This window comes from Cervus elaphus, unplaced genomic scaffold (genome assembly GCF_910594005.1).
Source record: "Cervus elaphus unplaced genomic scaffold, mCerEla1.1, whole genome shotgun sequence".
NCBI lineage: Eukaryota > Metazoa > Chordata > Mammalia > Artiodactyla > Cervidae > Cervus > Cervus elaphus.
In genome coordinates, this window is record NW_025316713.1 from 435,619 (window position 1) to 459,958 (window position 24,340).

Consider the following 24,340-nt stretch of genomic DNA (forward strand, 5'->3'; position numbering starts at 1 on the left):
CCATAGACATCATCCCACCAGGCTTCTCTGTCCCTGGTATTCTCCAGGCAAGAACACTGGAATGGGTTGCCATTTCCTTCTCCAATGCTTGAAAGTGAAAAGTGAAAGTGAAGTCACTCAGTCCTGTCCAACTCTTAGCGACCCCATGGACTGCAGCCCACCAGGCTCCTCTGTCCATAGGATTTTCCAGGCAAGAGTACTGGACTGGGGTGCCATTGCCTTCACCATTACTGAATACTAAAGTAGCTTTAAAAATAAATGAAAAAGATGTTCATCAGAAGTGGGGTTAATCAACTTGGGAAATGGGAGAAGGAAGAGAAAAAATATTGACAGTGTTCACTCATACATGCCCTGGAGCAGAGGAGGGGTCTTGGCTGTCTGTGAAGTAGCCCCAAAGGCTGCCCCAGCCCGAGGCTGTCAAACATTTCAGATCGCAGTTCCTCCAGCTCTGATCCTGGCTCTCCACCCTCCTTTAGCAGGTAGCTGGCTTCCCCGGAGAAGTGCATGAAAGGAAGGAATGAGGCAGCCATGAAGCTCAGGACAAGAAGCCTCGATCAGGGCTATGCTGGTCTCCCCTGACTCTTAATTGTAGAGAGAGAGAGGGTGAGTATCACATGTGACTGTGAGGATGGATCCTGGAGCCAGACTTTCTGAATTCACATCTTGGCTCACTGCTTACTAACTTGAGCAAGTTCCCTCAACCTCTCTGTGCCTTAGTTTTGACACCTGTAAAACGTTCCCCACGGGATTGTTGGAAGATCAGATGAGCCAATATGCTAACTGCTTAGGATAGTTGTTGGCATGTAATGAATACTCAGAAATGTTATTTGTATTGTTATCATTCTTGGTGGTTACAGCGAACACACCCCTATCTCAAAATGTAGTGGGAATGCAGGTAGGGTTTCACTGTCACCTGTGATGCTGGCTGATACTTTGTCATAGTGGTGTGCATTAGCCAGCAGTGCTTTCAGCTGCAGAAATTCCAAACACAACAGCTTAGACAAATAAAGCTTGGTTTTACCTCAGATTACAAGAGGCCTGTGAGTTGACAGCTGCTGGCCTAGGTTCAACAGCTCAGCCATGTCAAGCCCTGTCTCCATAAGGACTTTGCCTCTTTTTCATGTGTTCTGCCTCAGTGTTACAACATGACTGCCACAACTCCTGGTGTCATATCCACCTGCAAGGCAGGAAAAAGGGAAATGGAGAGAAAATTAGAAATACCAGCCACCTATGGCTCTTTAATCAAGAAAACAAGTCTGCCCAGAACCCCCCAGCTGACTGCCAATTATATCTCATTTACTAGAACTGTATTATTTGACCACACTTAGTTCAAGACAGGCTGGGAATTTAATTAGCTTTCCAGCCGCAATTAGTGCAGATCATAAGGGAAAGGAAGGTAAGAATGACCTTGCCGAGTCTGCCACTATTTTCTTTATCCCATGAAAGGAATATCCGTGACCATGTTCAGTGAATCAGGAGTGGGTAGTGAAGTTCACCAAACGTTTTCTCAGCAGCAGAACCCTCTTCCGCTCTTGGGTTCCATCTAAATAGAGGCCCACCTGTTGTGAAACAAGAGGCAAATATTGAGCCATGGGGACCACCTGGGAGCCCACATTTTCTTGAGACAGCAAAGCTGAGAACCATGCAGACCAGGATCCGAGGCTTCCAAAGAACTCCTTTCCAACTTTCAAACCCAGACATCCTTCTGCCAGAAATGGCCATCACTACCAGCCTCAGGCCGGTGAGGAAGCCAGAAGCAATCGGGTTGCTGAACCAAGCCCTTGGCAGCAAAGGCATCTCTGCTCATTTCCTCCCGGACTTGTTAACCTGTTTTCCATCTTCCGGGCTCTCAGGAGCACTGGGCAGGCCAGCTGGAGAGTAGGCGACTCCCATGTGTGACTGCCCTAGTTTTCCTTCATGTCCTCTGAGCAGGCCAGGCTGATGCTATCTAGTTCCTGAGACCCTGCAGTGAACTCAGCCCTCAGATACCGCCTCTTGATAACAGTTTCACCTTTTCCATCTCTTTTAACAAATACCAACTCCTGGCCAAAGCCCAAACTCCTGGCTGAAGACCAACTGCTGGCTGACAGCTCCTTGCTCCTTCCCAGAAGCAAACCTGGTCTGAGACGGCCTGGAGGGTGGGGCAGGGAGAAGCAGGCCAGGTGCCCAGGACTCCCTGCCTGCCCCAGGCAGCTCAGTGCCTTCTCTGGGCCCTGGTTCCCCACAGCAAAAGGAGTATATTAGATGCTTCCTGGGGTTGCTGCTCTCTGCATGCCTTCTGCAGGCTCCCCTGGCTCACCCATCATGGCACCTGGACTCTGCCGCTGTGCCAGCCACAGATTCTGTGACCAGCCACGGGCCACCTTCAGCAAAAGGGTCCTTGCCATGGTCCCAGGCCTCAGCGGAAAGGCAGCTCGTTATTTCTGAGTCTGTGGAAAGTGCACTTTGAACACATTTGCATCAATGCAGGACACAATATCTCCCCCAGGAGGCCAGAAAAGAAGGAAAATTCAATTTGTCAAGACATCCAGCCCTCGCATCCTGCTCTTCCTACCTGCTTTCTTGGCCCCTGAGAGGCAGCAAATCCTCTTGGGCCCAGACAAAGAGGAAGGGAAGCAGATGCTGTTTCAGACGGCATTTTTCCTCAGTTCAGTGGTAGGTTTATACTTTCACAGATACGATTTTGCACCACCCTCCCACCCATCACACAGAGCAACACTTCGACTTTCCAGGGCACTCTCCCCACCCCCCACCACTGGTGCCACCTGAGTCCCTCTCCCAGAAGGACACAAGGTCCCTCCCTGCCCACCTCCTGCTCCTGCTCTACAGCCTGTGAGGTGGTGTTCCCAGGCACGCCATTTGTCTGATGGAGAAACAGGCTTGGGAAGTCCAGCCCCACAGCGGGTGTCTGACCGGGGCTGGTCTTGCAGCCTGGCACACTCGGCATCCCCTGGCTGCACCCTCAGCTCAGACCCATGCCCCCTGAGTCTCTGTCCTTCCCCTCACTGGCACCTTGGAGCTCACTCAAAACGTCTTGGGTTGGCCTCTCCTCCCCTCTGTGAAGCTTATCAGCCCTTTTCTTTTTTTTCCCCAGCTTCTCACAAACCACATGAGACAAGGCTATAGATACAACATGAGATTAAAGGCTGAACCTCATCCAGGTCAGGAAATTCCGAAGGCAGTTGCCCAGTTTATCTCCAGCCCTGCTGATACCCCCAGGGTAACTAGTCTGCTAGTGAGGTGGGGGGCCGGGGGCAGGCATGAACTGCAGGGGCACCCGGGTCCTTGGAATTTCCCGAGGACCAGATGCCCTGACTCCCCACCAGCTCCCAGGGCTGTTGCCCTCTCCCTGTCTTGGGCCTGGTTCCCACTCCCTCCCTTGATGTTGTGTCCTGAGTGTGTCCCTCTGCAGACACACTGTGTCTGTTCCCACCAGATCCAAATATGCTTACTTCCTCGTCCTTCAGACAGGCCTCTGTTGGACTCACTCTACACTGACCGTCCCAGTTGCTAAGTCAGTGCTCAGCCTCAACTCTCGGTAACCCAGCACTTTGGTCCCATGCTGTCCTTGGCTGGACTACAAACTCCCTGCCTCACTCCCACCCCTTGGTCCTCTCCTCACCTACCCCCACGCTCACTCCTGTCCTGTGGCCTTAAATACTGTACACACTGCCTGACCCAACTGCCTGCTCAGCCCTCCGCCTCAAGGTCGGACAGGCATCTTGGGCCTGTGAACCCCAACCGCCAGGTTTCCCCAAACCTGCCCCCTACACCCCACCTCTTAGATGTAGGAACTCTTCCCTCACACCCTACGTCTATTATTATGTTCACCTTTCATGTAAACTGGGGACCTGACACCTCTGGCCATCTCCCTGCTACCCTCCACCTTCCCTTAAACCTATCACCCACCTGGACCCTGTTGAAATGTGCATTTGCTCAAAGTCTTAAAATCCCCCTTTGCCCAAGTTCAGGGTCAAAAAAAAAATGCTAGCGTGACATCCTTCCATCCATCTTTTTCCTGCCCCTGCCTCTTGCCCCTCTCACTCTATTCCAGCCACCCTTGTAACTGCCATCCAAAATCCAACTCTGCCCCTGGAATCCCAAGGCTCAGTCTCCCCCTTCTTCAAGTCTTCTCAAATAATTCCTTCCCTCCTATCCTATTTTAAACTGCATCACCTCCCTGGCACTCTCTATTCCCCTTTGTGTGAGTTAGCTATTGCTGAGTAACAAGTTAGCCCAAAACGTAGAAGCTTAAAGACAGTATTTGCATGTTTATCTTACAGTTTCTATGGGTCAGGAATATGGGTGTGGTCTTGTTATTCCTCTGGGTCTCTCATAACTTCAGGCAAGCTAGGTTGGGGTCCTTTCAGGGCTGGGTCTGCATAAGGCTGTCTTATGAGGCTGTGGGCAGTAATTGTCTCTTCCCAGGCTGCCCTCAGTCCCTGGCACATGGGCCCTCCTGTGCTGCTCAAAACATCAATGTGAGCAAGGGGAAAGGGAGGGCGTGCCAGTGAGACAGACTCACAGACGTTTGTTTTGTTTTTTAATTAAGTAATTTGGCTGTGCCAAATCTTTAGTTGCAGCATGTGGGATCTAGTTCCAAAATCAGGGATTGAACCTGAGCCCCTTGCATTGGGAGTGCAGAGTCTTGGCCACTGGACTGCCAGGGAAGTCCCCTCACAGGCATTTGTAACCTAGTCTTGGTAGTGCCAGCCCATCACTCTGCCTTTCCTAGTCATTAAAAGAAAGTCCCAGGTCCAGTTCAAACTTGGAGGGAGGGAGCTGCACAAGAGTGTGAGAACTCAGAGGTGTGAAGACCTGAAGCCCTGTCTGAAACTGGCAGTCATACGGTTTCTGCTGGTTTGGCTTTCTCATATCCTTCCTTCCCATCTGACGTACTCTCCTGTTCATTATCTGTCTCCTTGAATGCCCTGCAAGCTCTTTGAAGGCCAAGCTTTTCTGGGTTGTTGAAGGCTGTGTCCACACTGTTGCAGCACATAGCCAGCATTGAATAGATCCTTATTGGGTTGGTGCTTCAGGAAGTTCCTGACAATACAGAATAATAACAGCCCTCCACTCTCAGTGACTGTCCTTAAATTTTCCCAAAGTCAGCCAGTGACAGGCACTGAAGGCTGATTTCTGTAAGGGTGAAAGAGGCTAGGGTGTGGGACCCCAGGGCTGGAGTGTGTTGACTACCATGGCCATGGCCAAGGAATGACAGTCCCTATGCCCTCCCTGAGACTCAGTCTCACCCTTGTGAAATGACACTCAGTCGCAGAGCCTGATCTCAGTTTCAAGAGCTCTTTAAAGGAGTGAGGCTAATTCATTCTTTGACATATGGATTTTCAAATATTTTAAAAATTCAAAAATCATAATTTGGTAAAAAATATTTTTGGGTGACAATTTAGGATTATCTACCAAAGCTTTAAATGCACACACTCCTTGATCCAGCAAGTGCAGAGCCTGTAATTGTTGATTTTTCACTATATTCACACATAAATGCAAAGATGGGTGTACAAAGATGTGCAATGAAACTTTGTTTATTGTAGCAAAAGAATAAGAATGATAAATGTCCTCAAGTGAGGGGCCAGATAATTAAACCTGAGCATGTCCACCTGTGGAATAGCACACAGCTATTGGGAAGGCCCAGGAACCCACATGTCCTGATGTGGATGCAACATCATCTCATTTACTGAGTTAATCAACAGCTATTTGAGCATCTACTATGTTCCAAGTATTATTCTAGGCACTAGGGACACAAAAGAGCAAACTCCCTGTTCTTGGAAGCTTACATTCATGTAAACCCATACATGCACGTGCAAAGCACACCAACAAATATAACCATGCAAACATAACAGGATTCTAAAGAAAGCCCAGTGGAGCAGGGAGAGCATGGGAGACTGCTTCTTAGAGCATGGCCACTGAGGAACATCTGAGCCAACATCTGGGCAAAGTGAAGGAGAGGTCAAGGGCAAGCATCTCCCAGATAGAAGGGACAGCCAGTGCAGAGTCCCCAGTACCAACAGGCTTGCTATATTTAAAGAAGAGCAGTCGTGGGGTGGGCGGGGCACTTCCCAAGTGGCTCAGTGGTAAAGACTCCGTCTGCCAATGCAGGAAACAAGGGATACAAGGGCTCTATCCCTAAGAGGCGACGAGCCCCTGGAGGAGGAAATGGCAACCAACTCAAGAATTCTGGCCTGAAGAATCCCCATGAACAAAGGAGCCTGGTGGGCTGCAGTCCATGGGGTCGCAAAGAGTTGGACACGACTGAGCAATTGAGCACACACCTACAACAGGCTGGAGAAGCCCAAGTGGAGTGAGAAGGAGGAGAAGAGGGAGGGGAGGAGGAGGCAGGGGGAGGCTGAGGTCAGGGAGGTGGGGTGAGCAGAGGTTGGTGGGTGAGCATCAGATGGGTGACAGCCACCCATCTGAGCTGGCTGTGGACTACTTACCCTTCAGGATGCAGGCTCAGGGGCAGGTGATCTGGTGCAGCTGCTGAGATTCCACCCTGGTGGGGTTGGGACCTCAGCTGCCTGCTCCATGCAACGGGCTGAGTTTTTCCCCAGCACCCCTCTGGGACTGTGGGAAGGGGATGAAACAATGGTGGGAGCCTGAGAAGGAGGCCACTGTGACAGCCTGGAGAGGACAGCAGCTTGGACCAACGCAGACGGATGAGATTCTGAGTATGTTCTGGAGACCCAGCAGAACATGCCGTTGGGTCAGATTCAAGGTATGAAAGAGAGAAGGGAATCACTTGTAACTCTTTGGTCTTTGTCCTGAGAAACTGAGTGAATATGAACCCTTTTACTAAGATGGGAATAAGTGAAGGACAAGCAAGATTTGGGGATGGGAAAAGTGGAAATTAAGAGTTTGTTTTTGGGAATTCCCTGGTAGTCTAGTGGTTAAGACACCATACTTTCAATGCTGAGGTCACTGGTTCAATCCCAGTTTGGGGAACTAAGATCCTGCAAACCACATGACACAGCCACAAAAAAAAAAAAAAAAAGTTTACTTTTGATGCATTAAACCTGAGATGCCCTCTGGGGGCCATGCAGAGAGTCCATGGAGGGCAGGCAGCTTAGTGAGTGGACTTTAGTGGGGAGGAGAGGCTGGGAATAGATGGGGGATGGAGGAGAGTGTTGGGGGTGGGGTGGACTGGGTTTCAAGCTGGGTCTGGATGCGGTCACTGAGGAGTCAGTGTGGGCTAAACTGACGGCCCAGGTTGGGGATCTTTTGTGAACACATCCATGTTTAGTAATGGAGACAAGGAAGGCACACAGATGAAGAAGAGGAGGAGGTGTATCCAGGAAGCCAAGTGAGGAGAGGCCTGGGGATGGGGGCGGAGGAGGGGGTGCGGGTGTGCAGGCAGGTGGAGGAGCAGTCCAGTGCTGCCAGGAGCTGAGTGTACGTGGACAGCAGAGGGTCACTTCTGGCCCATTGGGTGGAGGTCCTTCAGCTTTCAGGCTTAGACAAAGCCAGAGTCAGGGCAGGGCGGGGCCCACAGGGGTTGCAGGGGGCTGCAGGGACCACAGGGGCCAGAAAAGGAGGTGGTTACAAAGATAACACCTGTCAAGAGAGCCGAGGGAATTCCCTGGCAGTCCAGTGGTTCAAACTCCATGCTTCTACTGCAGGAGATACAGGTTCGATCTCTGGTTGGAGAACAAAGATCCTGCGAGCAATGAGGCCCCTCCTCCCCCCAGAAAAAGAGCCAAGGAATAAGGGATAGGCACAAGGTCTTGGAGTTTGGGTTTGAAGATGAGGAGCATTCCAGCATGTTCTGACAGGGAGTGATCCAGGAAGCCTGAGAAGTGGGTTCAAGCTGCAGCAAGACGATGCACAAGGCTCAGGAGCTGTGACTGAGTGGGTGGTGCAGACGGACTGGAAAAGGCTGAGTAGGTCCTTCTAAGAGATCTGGAGGCCCAGGGAGGTGGCTGTGAGGGCTGCGGAGGCACAGAAGACAGGGAGCGAGCAACCAGGGTGGCTGAGACCACTGTTGTGGAGAGAGGGTCCTGAACACAGACAGCTTCCCTCACCTCCTCCAGCCAGGCGAGGACTCGGGGGAGGCAGAAAACTGGGCCACCCAAGGTCGAGCTTTGCCGGGTGAATAGGAACATTTGGGGGGCAGTGTTGGGAAGAGGAAGAGAGATGTCCGTGGATTGTCCTTATCACACTCAGTTCCCAGAGCCCTCGCCCATACCCTGCTCTGTTTCACCCCCACCCTGGGGCAGGCACCACTTTGAACCCTTTCTGCACTGATGACAGGGGGTTTGCAGCTGAGGAAGGGCTCAGTAATTGGACAGAATCTCTGGGAGGGGCCATGGGGATTAGTGACAAGGAGAGAAATGCGGGGGTCAGACCAGGAGTGGAAGAGGCTCCAAGGAGCCCAGGACCCTCACTTTCTGAGGACTCAAGTGCTCCCTTTTCTTCCATTGACCTTGGAGATGGCTGCAGTCCCTTCTGAGTCTCAGATCCAATAGTTTGATCCAGAATTTGGAGGGAACTCCAACCAGGGGTAGGAACACACCCACCCCAGCCCTCTGGGGTCCTCATAGCAGCCCTGCCTAGCATCACAGCCACAGCCCACTCTGCCCCGTCTCAGAGACCCTGAGGTCCATGTCTTCCTTGACCTGTTCTGAGAATGAGCAGGAGGCCACAGGACCCTGTGTGTGCCCAGCACTGTGCTAGGCCTCATGGGGAAAGCAAGGGAAGGAGGAGAGGGTGTGCCCCTGGCATCCAGCACTCCTGAAGCTGAGCCCTTTGCTGCCTGTCGCTGCCAGGTGAGTGTCACCTGTGAACAGGTGCACAGGCCTCAGGTGGTGGTGCACACTCACCCATACCAGGCAGTGGAAGACCAGGGCATGGGCCTGGGTGCTGGGTGCAGACAGCTGTCTTTGCAGCCTGGCCAGCTCCTCCCTTGTGTTGGGGTCCAGGGGAGCCCAGCTCAGGGTTGTTTTGTCTCACACAGGTGTCACAAATGTAGAGTGCAAGCTTGAGCCTGCAACCTCCACTCTATGATTTGGCTGGGAGGAGCTGAGCACCCAGGGTCCCCCTCAGGTAGGTGGGAGGAAGCAGCCATGGTACAGGCCACCAGTCCCCCCCATGTGCCCTCGATCCAAGCATCTGCCCTGGCAGCATCATCTCATGCCGGCTGTTTTTCCTAATGGAATCACAGCTTGCCAGACAAAGCAACAACATTCATAAAATGCCCCAGGCATAACAAATCTTCCCTTTGAATGGGTCATTTGCTGAAGGAGATGCCACTGATGACTCATTCCATAGATCAGAGAGTCCTGGCATTACAGACAGCTGAAGCTGAGGAGTCTTGAGAGAGGATTATTGCTGGTCTTTGTGCCGATGGGCCTACGGAGCCAAAGGGGACACAGGTGTGGCCTGTTCAGTGTTAGCTCAGACTCACTTCAGGAGCAGTAGGGAGGCATTTTTGGACTCTGTCCCTAACTCCTGATGGTGGACCACATTGGGAACCTGCCCCCTTGACCCAGACTCCCCAGTGTGACCTCTGGACCAGGATGTCGCAGGCTGCAAATGACCACAGCAATATTTCTGTCCTGCCGGCTCTTCCAGAATCCTGCCACCACCACCCCCATCCAGAGATGGATTCTGTTTCCCCTCTCCTAGAAATTGGGCTGGACTTTGTGACTGCTATGATAAATAGAATGTGACGGAGGGATGCAGGGGGACTTTGGAGACAAGGATACAGAAGGTGATACGACTTTGACCGCCGTATTCTAAGGAAGCCCAGCTCCTACAGGGCTGTATGTCTGTGCCCTGGTGGACAGTTCCAGTGAAGGCAGAGGGTCTGGGCTAGCAACCAGCACCACACACAGTCATGTGAGGAAGTCCATGTGATTCTACATGACACAAGTCATGTGATTCCAGTCCTGCTGTGAGCCACCCTAAGCTAAGCGGAGTGCAGCAGAGACAAGATATGCCTGCTGAGGACTGCCCATGTTATAGACTCGTGAGCAAAAGAAATAACGGTGTTGTTTTAAGACAGTTTGGGGATGGCTTGTTATTGAGTAATAGACAGTGAGAATGCTGCCCTTGATGATCTCTTGGACTTCCCTGAATTTCTCTGACCCAGGGATGCAGCACCTGCTCTGTGGATGACCGACTGAGAATATGGGTGGACACAGAGTTCCTTGTCCTGGGGGAGCTCTAGTACATTTGGGTCAGTGAGAGCTACTCCAGAGGGTCTGCCATATGTGGGAGAGGAAGTGTCTCATTCCTGGAAGTGGTTTCTATTTATATTTTTTTAAGATTTTTTGATGTGGACCATTTAAAAAGTCTTTACTGAATTTGTTACAGCATTGAAAGTGGAAGTGTTAATCACTCAGTTGTGTCTGACTCTTTGCGACCCCATGGTGTAGCCTGCCAGGCTCCTCTGTCCATGGAATTCTCCAGGCAAGAATACTGGGGTGGGTTGCCGTTTCCTTCTACAGGGGATCTTCCCAACCCAGGGATCAAACCCAGGTCTCCTGCACTGCAGGCAAGTCCTTTACTGTCTGGAGCCACCAGGAAAGTTCATATTTACAACATTGCTTCTGTTTTATTTACTTATTTTGCTTCAAGGCATGTGGGAATCTTAACTCCCCGACCAGGGAGCAAACCCACACTCCTTACATTGGAAGGTGAATTTGTAACCACTGGACAACCAGGGAAGTCCCTGGGGGTTTCTGTTTAATGGGAAATGTCTTCTTGGTAGCAAAATGTTTGGTATTAGTTTTGATATTTGGTCATTTTCCCAAAGGTTGTGAGGTCTGTGAATCCCTCCTGTGATCTTAGAGCTGTGGCCTGCAGAGAAATTGCTTTTTTTAAGCCTCCACTGAAACCCAGTAGTGACAGAGCTGCTGTGAGAGCAAAAATGCACTAAGCAGTGTGAGTCAACAGGGTGTCAAACAATACACTGAAATTCCCTGGAATAAGTTTCACCAAATGGGGGTCTGTGATTTTGTTTAGAATTCATATTGTGTGATTACGCCTACAGCAGTAATGCCCACAAAGTCCTTTTCACTAGAACAACACTGACCTGTTTTTATGTGAAGGGACAAGCAAGCACTCAGTAGCCCATTGCTTCCATCTCTTTGGCTGGATGGAGGTGCCCTGTATGGGTCACCATGGGGTTCCTGATCAAGGTCACTGCCATCAGTGTGGACAGAAAACATCACTAAGACAGCGGGAAATGTGGGCTATAGTGTCCTCATCCATTTCACACTTCAGTGGCCCACACACATATCCAGCAATTCTCTGCCCTCTATCCCAGCAACCTGGGAACCCACATCCCAGGAGGGCCTCAGCTCCTGGAATGCACTGAGCAGACTTCCCCATCAGCATCCTCTCCTGAGTCTCTGACCGTTGATAAATACACCCCAGTTTGTGAATTCATAATGAAAACTAAAAGCATACAAATAATTGGAACTGGAGAAGGAAATGGCAACCCACTCCGGTATGATTGCCTGGAAAATCCCATGGACAGAACAGCCTGCAAGCTACTGTCCATGGGGTCACAAAGGGTCAGACACGACTAGTGACTAAACAACAGCAAAATCTGAAACACCAAAAGCACCCCCCCAAAAAAAGTAAAATTAATAGTGCTCTATGTTCATTACCAGGACCTTCTTTCCAGTCTGCATCAGTTTCCGGTGACTGCATGGCTTGTTATTATCTCACGGTTCTGGAGTCGGAAGTCTGAAATCATGGCTGGTTCCTTTGAGGGCTGTGATGGGAGGATCTTTCGACGGGCTCTCTCCTCAGCTTATGTCTCTTCACCTCACCTTCCCTCTGGGCCTGACTCTGTCCAAATTCCTTCTTTTTATAAGGACACCAGTGATATTGGATTGGGGCCCACCCCAGTGACCTCATTTTAACCTGATTACATCTGTAAAGACCCTGTTTCTGAATCAGATCACATTCTAAGCTAACAGAGTCAGGACTCTAATATATGGATCTGGGGGGACACCATTCAACTCCTGATACAATGAAAATCGTATTTGAGTTTATGTTTCTCCCTTTAGTAGGACTGAGGATGACTGCACAGTAGCCTAGACCAGCATCAGGGTGATTTGGCAGGCAGAGGGCAGAGGGCACTGCCCTCAGGCCAGGAGGCCAGCTTTACCCTGTGGCCTTGGCCAGTCTCAGTGGAACCTCAGTCTTTCTGTGATAAGGCTTAGACCGAGTGGTCCCTTTGGGCCTTTCTGTCCCTGAGATTGCTCAGGGTCACTTGTCCCTGGCTTTAGTTCACATGAGGCATGGAGGCCTGTGCTGGGCCCACTCAGTGTGGGTGTGAACAGAAGTGTGGCGGACACCGGGGCACTCAGCCAGGCTGCTCAGGGTGGATGTGCTAAGGAGACACCAGTAGGCCTCCCGGGGAAGGGCCAGGTTCTTGTGGGATCAAGAACAAGGAACCCTAGTTTCTCTTTCCCGCAGACTTTCCTCACTGCCAGCCCTACAGGAATTTCCCTTGAGGGCTGGATGGTCAGAGAAGAAGATGACACTCCTGAAGGGCAATGACTAGGCTTAATGCTAGAGCAGAGGGCTGGGCAGTGCATGATGAGAGGCTGGTGCCCCTTCCCCCAACAGCTGCTGCAACTCCAGAGTAGAGAGTGTGGCTGAGGGACCATGGGAGGCTTGGCAGGGAGGGGCTGAGGAGTAAGTAAACACTTTGTCTTCCTTGCTTTCGCCTCTTCCGGGGCCTCAACATCAAGGGCCAGATGACAGGATATTCCTCTGCCCCCCGCTCCACCCCCCAGGGGCAGCCTGGCTGGCCCTGACACCGGCTGGTCCAACCCACTGCCCAGCCCCCGCCAAGTGTGGCTGGTGCACACTGGGGCAAAACTGAGCAGGCATAGCCCTCACCATGGAGGAGTGGGGATGATGCACATCTCACCTAGCACAGCAGGGAAGCCAGCCCTGTAGCTGCAGTGAGGCCCATCTGTTTCCGGGCACGAGCCCCAGCCTGGAGCTCCCTCAGGGAAGCACCCCAGGAATGCCCAACAAGGGCTTAAATCCAACAGCAGATCCTAAGTCTGGGACAGTGGGAATAAATAGTTGCTTAGGCAAGTTTCACCCTAAACCAAGACTTGGGGACAGTAATTCTTGCAGAGCAAAGATGGCTGTGTGATTGCTTACTGTCAGGAGGTTTGCCCAGGCTTCCAGGGTTGGGGTGCGGGTCCCACTGCTCTGGTCTTGGCAGCACCTGGCTCAGCCTGCCCTGCCCTCCTCTCCCTAGGCCGCCTCCTGTAGGCCTGGAGGAGCTGGGCATAGGGGTGAGGACCAGTGGGACCATGGCCCAGGCTTCCAGAAACACATGGGCCACGGGTCTGGAGCTCACCAGTGAGGCAGAGGAAGGGGAAGAAAGGACAGACAGCTCAAGTGGGTTGTTGCTCCTAGCAGCCTGCAGGGCTGCCCTGTGCCCCCTCAGTTCCCCTCCCCAGCCCTGCAGGCAAGCATGGCCGGGTGGCCCCATTTCTCACCCCTATCGATTATGCTGGCAGAGCCCTGCAGCACAGGATGTAAATCATCATCCTTGGGGTATTTAACCCAGGGAGGGTTAGCTGGAGGTGGCATCCCTTATAAATCCTGCATCTGATATTTTTATATTAATTCCTAGAGTAGCCAGATTACTTTTTATTCCACTGACTATTTATTCCACTGACTTCTTCATTGACTAGGAGACATTTCTGAACAGTGCGTATCTTGTGGAGCATCAGTCATTTAGTGGGGTGCTTCCTCTGGTTGCAAGTTTTTTCATTAATGTAAAAGGAATGAAAATTCCTTTGCTTCAAAGACTCGGTCTTTGGAAATAACAATGCACAGGCCAGCCAGAGTCACTGCTGCCAGCACCACCACTGCCATGTATATGCGCTGTCTGGAGGGGCCTGTGAGCCTCTGACTAAGGGGCAGAGTCCCCTGGCATCCTCTCTTTCCTCTTTTTCCCCAGTCCCCCTTGGCCATGCACAGGACCTGAATTAGCCTCTGTCAAGGGACCATGGCTTGGCAGAGACCAGGTCCCCGAGAGCCAAACACGTGGTCATCAGGATGATGGCAATAACCGTCTTGCTCTGAGGACCCAGTTGAAGACATGGGTGTTAGGGGAAGAAAGCTGTCTGCAAATACAGGTGTGTCCCTGCAGAGGAATGGAGCAGGCATGTTCTGGGTGATGGTGACAGCCCACTTGCTTTGCAGATGAGAGAATCATGTTTGCTGGAGACTCTCTGAAGCTCCACCCCATGCAAGAGTTGGATGGCAGTAGAATCCAGCCAAAACAAAGAGATGACCACCCTTTACCTGCACAGTGAGTGTGCTGGATCACCCAGTGGACTCAGTCGGGTCTGAGTCTCCCATGAGGGACCCAGCTGAAAAAAACGGGTGTTAGGAGGAGACAGCTGTCTGCAAACACAGGTGGGTCCCTGAAGAGGAGCAGAGAAGGTGAGTTCTGGGTGGGCTCCCAGCAAAGCCAGGGCCATGGGCATCAGCCAGGGGCAGATGGAGGCTGCAGAAAGGGAGGAGACACAGAGGAGGGGAGGCTCACTGGGAACAGGGCGTGCGAGCAGCAGAGTGAAGCAGGCACCTTCCATTTTGAGATCCTCACCTGTGTCTCTCCCATTGCACCATGCTCTGGGCAGCTGATCCCCACCCAGTGGGCCGGGTACCAGCGGCATCAGCAGCCCCAGGGATCTAGTCCCGAGGACAATGTGTCACCCTACCCCCACACCCAGAGTTAGAACCTGGGGGGCAGGCTCACAGTGTGTTTGACCAGCCTTGCACTAGAATTTGGAAACCAACAGTGAAGTGAGGGCAAGAAGCCCAGAGAAGGAACAGCTGGGTTTGCACCTCAGCAATCTGCCTGGAAAATGGGGCACTGCTCCCACCCAGGCGGGTGTTGTGACCCTGAATGAGTTAGAAGCTCCAGTCCAGGGCTGCCCCCATGTAGGTTCTCCACAGCCATGAGCCATTCCCACTGTGCTCACTCAAGGCCGGCCTCCTCTTCTAGGAGAGATGATTCAGGCCTCAGAGCTTTGCCTCCCAGGGAAACCTCACTCAGCTTTTCTTCCAGGGGTCAGACATGCATAATTCAACCTTTAGGATTTTGAGATTGCTGATAAATTACAGATACAAATGGGTAACCAGGCAAAGCCCCTCTGCAGCCTGGGTATCCACCTGGGAAATAAAACAGAGGTCACTCCCTCCTGCCCCCCACCATAGGCAAGGTCGCAGGAGCCCCCAAAGACGAAGGCTGCTTGCATTTGTGGGCAGCTGCTTCCAAGACAACCGTGAAGAAAACAAAAAAAGGTTGTGAATGGTGTTAGAGAATCAGCTGTATCCAAGCGTCTGGATCCTGTAAGGAAACAATTATGAGGCAGGAGCGAAGCTTTAGAAGATCATAGGTGCTTCATCCAAACTCTTCTCTTCCATCCCTGAGGTGGACTCCTGATGAGGGTCTGGGCAAGTCCCAGGAGCGAAGGAGGTAAGCTCGGGGCCCCGGGGCGGGGGTAGGGAGGAGAGCAGGCACCCAGGTGCCTGCTCAGTCCCGGCCTCTCTGCATCAGTCTCCCTGTTCATTCATTGCCTGACACAGCCATGAATGAAATGACTAGGACAGGGAGTGATCTGGCCATTTAGATAAATACATCTTGTAGACCAGCCATCAGGTTCCTGTGGGTAGGAGGGGGTGGGGGTTGGGGAGGGGAAGGAGAGTTGCTGTGAGTGAGGAGGATGCTTCTAAGCTTCTGAATCAGCTTTCCACGAGACCCCAGGGATCTGGGGCAAAGAGAGGGTCTGAGACAGGCCTCTGAGGGCCATTGCTAGGGGGTGGGAGATGGAGGGGCGGAGTGGGAGGGCAGAATTATCCACAGACGTGGAAAAGCCGAGGTTCAGTTTCTCAGTTACAGCAGTTTCTCAGTTATAGGAGTGGTTGAAAATGTGGTTCCGGGTGTCCTCAGAAGTCACCTAAGGGAAACGAGGGGCCCTCCCTGAAATCAGTGTGGAGTCTTGGTGTATTGATTGATTAGAACCTTTCTCCTGCCCCCGGGAGATGTCCTGTGTGGAGAACAGCACAGACACAGTGGTCCCTTCTCTCCCATCCCCCACCACCTGAGTGCTCATCTCACAGCTGTACTAGGAGGTGGACTGCTGTGCCCACAAAGTTCACATGGGCTTCCTTTCAGTTCCATCCATGTGGTTTCCGTGAGCCAGGTCCTAGGCCTTCCTGTGTGCCCCCAGCCCACCCACACCCACGTGTGGTGGAAAGACAAGCCCAAGTTCTGCCTGGCTCAGCCAGGGGGCCTCCCTGTGTGGCTGAGTCACAGCACAGACAATCTGTGGTGAGTTCTTCCATGGTAGCCTCATTCAAGGACAGGTTACAATTCGCAGAGGTTGCAACTGCATCCACCCCTCACAATGCAGCCCCTGTCTTGGGGGGCAGGGCAAGGGCTGAGCAGCACACACAGGGTAGTAGAAGCAGCCCCACCAGTGGCTACTTGGTGTCCGGGCTGGAGCTGGGCAGAGAGCAGCCGCAGGGCTCCCTGGAGGTCCTGGGACAGAGCCCGGGATGGGCAGGTAGGGGCCTGTCTCTAAGCCAGAAGGGAGAAGCTTCCAGACATGATTGCATCTGACCTTCTCCTCATGTCTCCTTTCTCTGGCGTAGGGCCTGCAGTGAGCCCAGCTCCTTCGTATTCCTGGGCTTCAGCGTGGGGGAACTTTGTAAAGTTTCCAACCCACAGAAAATTGCCAACCTCTGTAGGCTTGAGGGGGACCCACGATCTCCACACAGAGCCCTTCTCATTCCTGTGGACCTCTGTGGAGAGAGGAATTGGGGGTGGGGAGTGGGAGAGCTGCTCTGAGTGAGGAGGGTGCTTCTATGCTTCTAAATCAGCTTCCTGAGAGACCCTCACCCCCAACCCTGCTGGCCTGGAGCACTGAGGTCTTCAGAACCTTCCAGAACCTTCCTCAGTTGAGCAATCCCAGCCCAGGGCCAATCCCCAGGGAACCTGGAGAAAGAGAAGCTCCCCTTGTTGAGGATCCCTGTATCCTTCTGTTTAAAGGGCCAGAGGGAGGAGAAGGATTCTGAGCTTTTAAGAGAAGGTCTCTCAACAAAACACTTCCTGATGCTCATCTGACACTAAAAACCTATTCAAGTCATAAACTTCTCCTGTGGAACACGTCTCAAGAATGTATTTATCTAAAGGGCATCTGTGTTTGGTCTCAAACTCAAATGCTCCAAATGTCAGGCCCTGAATGATTTATTTGGGGCCTCCTGTTCCCTCCCTGTGAATTGTCTTCCGGCTCCAGCCCTGCTCCTGTCACCCTTTCCACTGATGTTTACAGACTCAACAGGCTTCTGTTCACACCAAGGAGGCAGCCCAGAGGGAGTTGGGGGCAGAGGGGTGTGAGTGTGCACCGGTAAGGACTGATGCTGTCACAGCAGATGGCCCTGCCCTACCTCCTGCCTCCTGAATGCACCTTGTGCCTCTGCCCAGGCTGTCTTCTTAGCTTCCAGGGCCATTCCTCACAGCAGGTCATCCAACTAGCACCCTGAGTCCTCATCATGTCCCCATGGAGAGGGCCGGGAGATAAATCCAGCACAGTTAAACCAGGAAGCAGGACTTCCCTGGCTGTGCAGTGGTTAAGACTCCATGCTCCCGATGTAGGGGATATGGGTTTGATCCCTAGTTGGGGAACTAAGCTCGCACATGCTGCAGGGCATGGCCAAAACAACAACAAAAACAAAAACAAAACAGGAAGCACACTGCGTGTGTGTGTGTGTGTGTGCTCAGTTGCTTCAGTCGGGTACAACTCTTTGCGACCCCATGGACTGTAGCCTGCCAGTCTGCTCTGTCTGTGAGATTCTCCAGGCAAGGTTGCTGGGGTGGGTTGCCATATCCTCCTCCAAAGATCTTCCCAACCCAGGGATCAAACCCACGTCTCCTGCGACTGCTGCAACGCAGGCAGATTCTTTACCACTGAGCCACCAGGGAAACCCAGGAAGCATACTGGGTTCCCTTCAAATTGTTTAGATGGAGCATCTGAGTATTGGCTAGGGAGAGTGGTATCTTGGAGCCCAGACTTCTGAGTGACAATTAAGAGTTGAACAACAGAGGGGGCCAGAGGCAGGCAGGAAGACAGAAGGAACAGCCAGTGGAGGTCAGTGGCCACAGAACACGTAGGGAGTCTGAGACCATTGGAGGCAGGGTGGCTCGGGAGCAGAGGGAGGTAGGCCCTGGAGAGGGGCTAGATGCTGAGCTCCCAGCCCCAGCAAGCAAGCCCTTGGGTCTCAGGCTGCTGCACAGAGTCCCCTGACAGCCCTTCATCACAACATATTAACATGCATGAGCTCATCAGCCCCTTTCCAAAGAGGCCCCTGAGAACAGGGCCCTCCAACGCCCACTCTGCCTACAGGAGGCAGGGGTTTCAGTAGACGTGGTCAGGCTTGGTGCTGGGTCTGCAGGGGAACAGAAGATTCCCCAGGACGAGAGAGAGTGTGCCCAGGGGGAACCCCAGCAAGACTGCTGCTGTTGAGGGTGGGGGTGGGGGCTCTGGCACTTTCAATCCACCAGGAAACAGAGTGGAAGCTGCTGGATCAGACAGCCCACTGGGACTCAGCAGGCTCTGGTTTCTCTGCTCTCCCCACAGCGGGGGAGGTTTGGGCTAGGAGCCTGCCCAGCCCCCCAGGAGCCCCAGGGTAAAGCCGGGAAGGTGTTTCTTAGAGCATCAATGCCCAATAAGTACATAGCCATGTATGACTACTTAATTTTACATTATTGTAAATTCAGTTCCTGAGTCGCACCATCCATATCTCAAGTGCTCCACAGCCACACTTGGCTAGTGGCCCTCACATTGGATGGAACAGAGGAGGAAGTTACCACCATCACAGAACATTCTGTGGACAGCACTGGGGATGAAGGCCAGGCTGGCCAGCTTCTCAGCAAACAGGGGTGCTGAGGGGTGCCCACCTGGGCTGGGTGAGGTGTCTACAGCAGAGCTGGGAGCTACCTCCCAACCATGCACCTAGGTTCAGATAGCCACCTTTAGGGAGGTGTTAGAGAGGAAGCAATGGTGGCACCCTAGATCTACCCGAGACAGCACTCCCCACCTCCCCTGGCCACCTGGGGCTGCTGCCATCACTGAACAAGGTCTTTAGGAGCACTTCCTGGATTGGGGTGGGGAGAACGGGGGTCAGTCAGTGCCCTGCTGCTCGCGGGCTTGTCTGTAAGCACAGGTGGCTGGGGGAGCCACACAGGTTATGCCCTCCCACAGGCAGGTGGCCAGCCCCCCTCCCCCTCCTTTCCAGGGATGGCGGCACCCCCCCACACACACTGCCTCAGCACCCGCAGGCCTGAGATGGATGTAGAAGCAGCACACCGTGCCTGGAGCTGCACCCACCCCATCCTGGGCAAGGAGGCCTCAGAAGCCATTACAGGACATTAAGTCAATGGACTTCCTATTTGTCAGCACACCAAGAACACAGCAGACATTTTCCACTCCTAAAGATTGCCTGGGTCAGAGCATTCACTCTGCCAATCCTGCAGGCTGTAACCCTCTCAGAGACCAGAACTGCACCTTCTAGAGGGGTGAGGTGAGGCTGCCAAGGAGGTGCTTCATGGGGAGACAAAGACCCCTTATCCCTGCTGGGGCAACAGAGGAAACCCCAAGGCCCACCCTGTCACTTCCCCCACTCCCTGTGGGCAGCACCATCCCCAGAGCTCTGTCTTCTTTGCCCAAAGTCAACTCCCCGGGACATCCGCCCTGACAGACACCCTGCCCCATGCCCCTCCCCATCTGGGGTCACTTGTGAATGCTCTGTGTGTCTGTACCTTATGTGTTGGTGATTGTCCTTGAGAAGCACCCCAAAGGAAGGGTCTTGGCTTAGCTCACTGTAGTTTGAAAAGGGTGCTGGGAAAATAGTGCCCAGCAAGTATTTATTAAATAGATGAACTTTTCAAGAAGAGTAAATGGTAAATGTGCAGATCAGGTGAAATACAGACTCGGATGTGAATTTTTGAGCAAAAACAAGGCTCAACTTCATGCTTGTTGATCATTTTAGGTTACATGACCAGGGAGGGACATTCAAGGCCCCTCCTTGTAGACCCTGGCTAAGCAACCCTGCCACAAGGCAGACCTCCCTGGCTTTGTGATTCTGCCCACCTGAACATGACAGGTAGCATATGCTACCTGTCACCAGTTTTGTTTTGTTTTTCCACTGTGGGCCACAGAACAAATCGAGAGGCATCATCCATCTTACCTGAAGGTTTTGTCATTTCAGTCTGGAAACTGGAGAATTCATAAATAGGTTTTGTGATGGTAAAGGTAAGCTTAATTTTTCATTCACCTCTAGCTAATAACTGATGGAGAGGTTCGCCTTTGCTTCTAGAAGCAAAAGGGAAAAGAAAAGGCTTCCCAGTGACAGGATAATTTGTCAGAAAGTTATGAATGAGCACAAGCAGGACTGTATAGGAAGTGTGTATTGAATGACATGACATACTGGCTTCTAATTGCTGCTGCCTTTCTGATCAATAATACATGTTTTCAAAAAACCTTCTGTTTGCATTTACACAATGGGCTGTAACTACTGCAAAGGATCCATTAAGACCTATTTTAAAAAGTGCATTCGTAAAAACTTGTCTAAGTCTGCATTACAAGGCAGATTATGAAACTGCCCTGGGAGATGTTTTTTCTAAAGAGCATTCAGGTCATACCTGTTGGACTGGCCAATTCGAGCTCCCTGTTACTGCTATGGCTTGCTTGTAAGCTAGGTCAGTCCTTCTCTTTGGTGTCCTTGAGGCAAGAGGCAGGCACTGCCAGGCCTGAGGCCCCATTAGGTTCCAGTGGTCTCCAGCCAGTGGTACCCTTGGGCTGGGGACTTGATGTGAGCAAAGCCCCCAAAGCCTGGGTGAGGTATGAGCAGAAATCAACCCACCACTCCCGAATGTGTAATTACATGCTCAGATAAGTGCTGCGGTGGCAAAGAGGACTCTGGGGTTCTAGGGCTCTCTCTCCTTCCACTGAGAAAGCTGTAGGTCCTGTGGGGAGGGCTGGAGACAGGCATTGGCTCCTGCAGGCTGGTATCATTGGCTGCCAGCCCCATGCAGGTGTGACTTGTTACCTGTGCAGGTGGGAAGCCAGAGCTGGGGCAGCAGACAGCCCGTTTTAGGGGTCACCTGTGTTCTGTGCTACCTGAGCTAGGTCCACCGACCACTCTTGCCTCAGCTCAGCTTCCACAGCTGACGGGAACCAGTGATAACAAGGACAGCTCCTGCCCATTGCCTCGGATTCACCTGTCCTCAGGCACCTAAAGGGAGAGAGCTCTGCTTTCCTGAGGCCCAGAGATGTTGCAAACATGCTGAGGTCACACAGACCAGAGAGAGATGGCTTCGATACAACTCAGAGCCTACCTGCAACCTTCACACCAGGTCACTGCCCCCAGCCTAACATCCAGACAGCACCTTGGACTTTAGAGGACCCCTGGAAGAAGAGCCAAAAAAAAAAAAAAAGCTCATTTTCTAGACAACCAGAAACAGTGCTGATTCTGTCAAAGCTTCATTTGGGTTCAGCCTCACAGCACTGCCAGGTAGTTACTGTATTATTACTCCCATGTTCTAGTACATGATGAAGACCCCAAGGCCCCAGTGATGCAGCTAGCCTGGTTCTTGTGCTGTGGGGAGGAATGGAGAAGAGATTCTTCCAGAGAAGAGGGAGGGAAGCAGGCAAGGGAGGAAAAGGAAGAACAGAGGAAGGAAGGGAAAAGAGCAAGGTGGGGCCAGAAATTCAGAGGAGAAAAACAACTCCATTGGGGTGGCCCATGGAAGGGTGACTGGGGCAAAGAGTTGATGTCAGGCCTCCTGGTGGAGATGGGCCTTGTCTGGGACTCATGGGGGTCTCATAGATATGCAGGACCCAAGGCCAGAAAGCCCAACGCTTCACCTCTGCCCTCTCCTAGATGATTATCTGGTCAGGTCTCTGGGCATACACATGGGGGCGAGTGTACATCCGTGTCCTGCACATGACACAGGTATATGCTCATGCATACATGTGTACATACACAGACGGGGATAAAACTACACATAGGAGGCTCCCTGGACTTTTTTCTAAGAAGAAGGCAATACCCCCACCATAGTCTTAGATGTCCTCTCAAGACCCCCAAGGGTGGTGGTGGGGAAGGAGTGGAAGGGCCTGAGGGGATCAGGCAGGAGCACAGTGTCCAATGGGCCCTTGAGGTGGTCACCCAGAGCACGACTGGACATCCGGCCTGACCAGTGTCAGCCAAGGCTTGGCTGGGGCAGTTCCACAAGGGTGGGGCCAGTTGGAAAGAATGCACCAGGCCACCCCCCTTCATTCTGCATCCTCCTGTCACAGAAGTCTGTGTGTAACAAAGAAGTCTCTCTTGGGATCTCCCTTCCTAACTCAGGTCCCTTCGCTGTGCACAGGCCTGAGCAGCTCAGCCTTGGTGGTTACTATTAGCACCAGAGGTAGCTCGCCCACACCCAGGGGAATCCCCCACAGCCAACTCCAGCCCCAGATGTCCAAGAGCCTGAAGCCCTGGGAGGGTGAGGCAGGCAACATAAGGTCTGGTGGCCGCAGGGTGGCTCTCCTGAGCTGATAGCACTGTGCCCTGGCCTTCTGCCAACAGGCTGGCTTGGACATCTCAGGGGGCAGAGCCCCCAGCCAGCCTGTCTCAGCAGCTCCTCCTCCTCATGGCGAGTGACTTCACTTTGACTTCATATCTGCAGTGATGTGCACAGCTCTTACTCAGCTCTGAGCTCAGCCAGGCAGGAGGGCGCAGCTCTGTGCACAGCAGGAAGAAAAGACCCTGAAATAGGGGCACCTCAGGCCTAGGGACCTGGGATCCTCCCACCCCAAGCTCCCATGTGCATCCCATTCCTCTGTGCCCTGGTGGGGGCCAGACCTCAAAAGGCAGCTGGGAGGTGGGAGGAGAACAGTGGACTTTTCCCACAGGAGCCTAGTACTCACCTCCCCCCTCACCCCAGGACCTCCCATGTTAGGGACCCAGAGTCTTCCCTCTTTAGTATCAGATGTGTTTATAGGCATCATTTCTTGGTGCAAAAATTAAATTCTTTTGGGCTCCAGTTCCTTCTTGTTACTTGCTCTGCTACCCTGTCAGCCCCACATCCTAAGAACTCTAATGTGTGGTGGGGGGGAAAGGGTATTACCCTCCAAGCATTCCGTTAACGCTGGCTCCAGGTCTCTTTGAAAGGTGTGCCCGGTCAGATCCCTGTTTTCATTGGCTGGACCAGTCCTAAAGAGGGGTTCACAAACTAACGCTAGGACACCCCCAGAGGGACTACAGAAGCCACTCACCAGGCGCACCCCTGGAGTGCACAGAAGGCGCCGGCTCAGGGTCCCTCGCGGGGGCTCTTCCCCTCCTCCCACCTTCGGCCGCCAGAGAGGCCGCGCACCCACCGCACCTCCCCCCTCCGCGAAATGGTGGAGGATGCGCCCGTGCCCGGAGCCTGGAGGCGGGGCACCTGCCTGGTCTGCAGGTCCCTTCCGGCTCACTCCCAGCCAGTCCGCCCAGAATCCGCATCCCCGCCTGGTTTCCCTGCCCTCTCTGGGCGGCAGGGAAGGTCGAAGCGCAGAGACAGCGAGAGGGCGCACAGGCTGAGGAAGAGTGACTGTGCGTGCGGAGGTGCACGGCTTGGGGCTGCGGCTGCCAGGCCGGTACCCGGACCCCGCACCTCGCCCCTACTCGTGCCCCGCCCGGCCTGCACCCCGCGTCCGGCTCTGGTCTACTAACCCTCGCCCTGGGGTAAGCGCACCAGGGATCGCCTGGGGAGGTACCCGGCGCCCCGCCTTTACTTCCGCACCCTGGCCCCGCCCCCCCGCCACTCCGCCCCCCCCCCACCACGCCGCCCTCACTGCCCCGCCCCGCCCCTGCTCTCGCCTCGTGCGCAGCCCGCGCCCTCCCCTCCTCAGTCATGTGCTCCGAGCCCCGAGCACAGCTGCGGAGAGTGCCCTGGAGCCCGCGCCCCGACGCTCGGTGCCCGCAGTGTTCACTGCGTCCTCCGCTCCAGGACGGGCGGTGCTGAGCGCCGCACCCCGCTGCTGAGCCCCCCAGCCCAAGGAAGCGTCCCTCTCGCCGCAGCCGCAGCGTGCATCGGCGATGGCGAAGGCGACGGCCAGCGCCGTGGGGCTGAGGTTGCTGCTTCTGCTGCTGCCCCTGCTCGGGGAAGGTGAGTTCTGTCGAGGACTGGTGCCCGCAGCGGCCGGGGTGAAGTTGGAGCCGTGCGGTGGAGTGGACGCGTTTGAAAATGCCTTTCTGTTCACGGCGGGCAGCGGGCCAGGCAGTTACTGGCCACTTGGGCTCCACT

The 24,340-nt window shown here is 53.3% G+C and overlaps 1 long non-coding RNA gene and 1 other non-coding gene across 2 annotated transcripts; one reads left to right on the plus strand and one right to left on the minus strand.

Moving 5' to 3' along the window:
- Positions 1–369: 369 nt before the first annotated feature.
- LOC122691317 lies at positions 370–23,833 on the minus strand. Its single transcript, XR_006340389.1, has 6 exons — positions 23,767–23,833; positions 23,183–23,268; positions 21,407–21,476; positions 1,408–1,559; positions 1,022–1,177; positions 370–487 (listed from the first exon to the last, which is right to left on the minus strand). It is a non-coding gene; the product is annotated as an uncharacterized LOC122691317 (long non-coding RNA).
- On the plus strand, positions 6,885–6,957 carry TRNAE-UUC. The gene has a single exon. It is a non-coding gene; the product is annotated as a tRNA-Glu (tRNA).
- Positions 23,834–24,340: the final 507 nt, after the last annotated feature.